Source organism: Pygoscelis adeliae, unplaced genomic scaffold (assembly GCF_000699105.1).
Source record: "Pygoscelis adeliae isolate BGI_AS28 unplaced genomic scaffold, ASM69910v1 Scaffold294, whole genome shotgun sequence".
In the NCBI taxonomy this organism is placed as follows: domain Eukaryota; kingdom Metazoa; phylum Chordata; class Aves; order Sphenisciformes; family Spheniscidae; genus Pygoscelis; species Pygoscelis adeliae.
Window position 1 is genome coordinate 1,321,387 of NW_008824722.1, and position 4,412 is coordinate 1,325,798.

The window sequence follows — 4,412 nt, forward strand, 5'->3', positions numbered from 1 at the left end:
TCAGCCAGTCAGGATGCATATTCATCACGGCTACTGGTTTACAGATTTTGTGTTTAGACAAAGTTGAAAGTTGTCATAGGGCTTGCTTCCAAACAGGAGTCACCAGGGCAAAAAAACAGGTAGAGCTAATGGCAGTTCAGCACTTGTGCTGAATTCATCTGCTGATATTTGTCAGCCAGCAACTCTGATGGTTGACCAAGGAGCACGACAGAGCTATGTCAGACCAGCATGGTGTTCAGGAGAGAGATCTGGAATAAGAACCACTCCCAGAACACATCTATTTATTTGCTCATTCAGCAGTAGATCCCTTTGCCTTCCATTGGAGCTTTGTGATCCTTGCAGTGGTCCTGCAGGAGCACAAATCTGGGCTGCTCCTGTGTTATCTTGTCTGTTCTCAGCAGCACACTGTGCAAAAACCTGTGCAGCACATAGTATTGTTGACTCTAGCTCCCTTCTGTTCTAATAGGCCTTGATTCGCCAGCATCTTCACTGTAATACACATCTCCCATGTTTTTCACTTACAAGGAGTCCAAGGCAGTTACACATCTAACAAATCAAAGTGCATGCTCTGTTCTTGAACAGTCTCTTAAGCAGTAGCTATGCTTCTAGTTCCTAAGCAGTTGTACTCTGGGATTTCCTAAGCAGAGGTACTCTGGGATTTGCTGGCCATGCTTTTCATGTTGGCATTGCTTAAGGCAACCCCTTGTGTGGCCACTTAAACTTTGCCCTTATTAGAATTGGGATTCTGGGCTAGTTAAGCCTTTGTCTTAACCCTGAACAGCCATTCTTAGCAAGGTGAACTTGCAGAAGTTACTTCTTTTAAAAAAAAAAAAAAAAAAAAAAAAGAAGAGGAGGGGGAGTGAGATCACTTGTCTTGTCCCTTACGCAGTCTCATGAACTCGCACCAGTATAACTGATGGAGTGCAGGGCTAGGAATGAGTGATGGAGCAGAGAAGGGAAGGGCTGCAAAACCAGTTGTTAATGCTGAAAGATTGCTCATGAGACTGTGCTTTGAATCCATAGGCTTGATTGGAGTTTGCCTGCATGAGTTTTGCCTCATACTAGCACTGATTCTTCAAAAGGGACAAAAGGTTACATAGATACTTTGCCAATGTCCCCTGGTGCAAAAAAGCAAAGATTAATTTTTGTCATGTCCAAAGCCTCCCATCTTCCTAAAATGCATTGAGTTCTTTAATGAGGTGATGCGATTCTCGGTTCTGTACTGGCCCTGTAGTTTGAACTACTTTAAAATGGTACTACAATACCCTTAAAAGCTGGGTTTCATGTGCCTTTGGCTTGAGGGATGCCTGGGAATCTGTCATTTGAATTTCCATTGGAATATGCAGGACTAACCAGTCTCTGCCAACGATGAGGCAGACTGGTAGGAACTGTTTCTTTGTTCTTGCCATCAAACCACTGTAGATGTTCATAGGATGACTTACTTCAGAAATCACATAGCTTAGCAGTTGTCAAAAGGAGGGAAAACCTTCAGTCTCCTGTTTTCATGTCATGATGATATGCATAAACTGAAGCACAAGCCTCCTTGGAGGCTTGTCCTAAGATTCAGCAACATGATGGCTTCTATTAAAAGGTGGTTTGTTTGGTTTTTTTCATTTCCTTTTTGATCTGTGGACTATCCTGAGTATGAAGCATCTACATGGTTGCCTCACTGAAGGCTTCTTACTGAGAGGAACAAACCCTGCAAAATTAGCCTATTCTGTTCATTTGGGGTGAAGCAGGATAAATGGCTCTTAGTTTGTGCCTGGAAGTCTTTCTGAAGAACAAAGGCTTGACAATCCTTGAAGATGTGTACTGGTTACTTAAACTTCTGCATTTGTATTTATGTGGCTGCTGGGGGTGGGGATCCTCTTGTAGCCTTTCTAAAGGTAGAGTCAGTTCTTTCCTACTGTTGCATTTGCTCTTAAAGCTGGATAGTGCAGACATCTACCATGATGGATGACTGGATGTAATTCTCAGGAAAGTAAGGCAAAAGTAAAGGCTAAAGGGTTTTTATTCTCTCTTTTCTTTTTTTTTTTTTTTTTGGTAGTTGAACTAGCTGTTTTGGTTTCTTTTCTCAAGGACCACATGAATAAATCTGAACAATACGAGGTTGAGTTGCACCTGTAAAAATGGATTCATTTTGTTAGCTTCCTCCTGTTCTGCACAAAGCCACGAGCAGCAGAAGTACTGGAAGAACCTGCTGCGTAGGCTTATGCTAACCGTATGTTAACTTTGCTTAAAAAAAATTAAATGCTGCCTCCTGCAGAACTTGATTTGCCATTGAGAAGAGCTTTCCACTTGCTGGGAGTGAAGGGGAATTTTTCAGTCCCTGGCAATTGTGCAAGGAGATGGCTATTGTTACTGGCTCAGAGACTGTAGAAAGAACTTAAATTTCCCTGCTCTGTTTGATGCCTCTGCAACTCTAAACTGTTTTTCAATGCAAATGTTCGGCTGACTGTCCACTATTGCTGCTTCTAGGTTTCTTTCATTTTACTTTTTCTTCCCCTATCCCTGTGTTTCCTCTACATTGAGCGTTTGAAGTTATTTTTCATGAGACATTTTTGTTTCCAAACTAATTTTATTTTCTCTCTAGGTCATTTATGTATTTGTCTTCACTAATGTTTGCAACATCTCCGAACATAGTATCCTCTGTGAATTTAACTAACATGCTGTTTACCCTTTCTTCCAGATCCAGTTTCTGATCCTACTTCCACATTTGGGAGTATGCAAGGGACAAACACATCTCTTTGCGTAGCTTGACTGGATATCCCAAGACTAGGATGTTAGTATATTTAAACAATTTTTTTGCATTAAAATGTTGCCAGTATCTTAATTGCACATAGATTATTATTTTTTGAAATGTAATTAGCTTTATTAGCATTATGCATATTCAGAAGCCTGCTGGTAGAAACAGTTTTCTGACTAGTGCTTATTGGTGACTTTAAAACGGGTGCAGGAGAAGGAAGAATTTCAGGGTTGCTTTTTAAATGAGCCAGGCTTATTTAGTGTTATAGCTTTAGCACTCATTCTTGAAAATCTTGGCTCTTTATCTAATAAGATTAACTGTAGGTTAATCCAAGAACATATAAAATATTTAGACTGTGTTCAAGATATTTATGAAAGACCACTTCAGACTTCTGAATGCATGAATACAGGCCCTAGGAGAGATTTTTAAATACTTGAAATAGTCAAATATCTATAGAAATACTGCATCAAATAAGTGTTAACAAAAAAATAAAATTGCATACTGAAGTTTTTTGAATCCCTGCATCACAGGTCATGTTATTCTGGTACTTGTAAGGAACCAGTTGTCTGGAAGAGTAAACCCTATGCTAAACTATTTCTGCAGATTTGGTAATGCAGCTTCCTTTAAAATGTGTTTTGTGATTGTGTAGTTATTACAAAATGAGATATTGCATGTTTTCTGTTATGTAAGCTATTGTCTGGCAGTAATTAGCAGTTCAAAGATAAAGAAGTCAGCATTAAACCAATGTGCTATTTTTAAAAATGTATTTCTGACTCGGCCACCTCTTGGAGTGTCTCGTGTATTTAACTACTACTATATTTAATTGAATTACTTATTGAAATACTACTATAAACAACTATTTAAATTACTGAAGTGAATTTGATGCTGAATGCTATGTTCGTTGTGTAGCTGTGGATTTTGCAGGTTCCTCTGCAGCCTTAGTTTTCCAGTGCACTTCTGTTCTTTTCCCCTTGTAAATGAAAGGAGCCTTCACTTCACATCGTTTGAATTTCTTTTGTTAAAACTGTTGCCGATCTTGGCTAACATTTTAAAGTAATTGGTTATAGTTTCTCTGCTTGGATTTTCATTTGTACTGTCCAGCTCTGTACATGGGTAATAAATTTAGGTAAGATTGCAGGTCTTCTTTGGCTTAGCTACTTTGACAGATGTTCTCAGAAGAACTAGTGCTAGGGAAAGTACAGTGTTTTGCAACACTTGTTCTGGTATCCCGATGCATTTTGTTTTAGCGGCCGATTCCTTCACTCGCCCCTTCTGGTGTTATTCTTGTGGTTTTATAGAAAAGCAAGTTTGTTATGGTTGCTTACAAGCTTTTCAAGGGAATTTGAGTACTATTGTTTATTTTATCAAATCTGCTGAAGCACAATGTGTTCTAGAAGTCTAATATTCCTTGAGCCTGGAAATGTTGCTGGTGTCAATGAACACTTCTTCTTTTAAAAGAAGTCGGCTATATCTGAAATAACCTTAAGAGGATTTAAGGTATAAAATTGACAGTAGTGGGAAACAAGGCACTTACATGAAATTGTTATTAATGCTTCTTGCACATGCTGCCTTTGGCAATTTATTGTTCACTCTTTATGCCTTACTTTGTTCATTACATGTGCATGATACTCTTTTTCTTTTAGAGAAACTTACACGTGAAGAATTC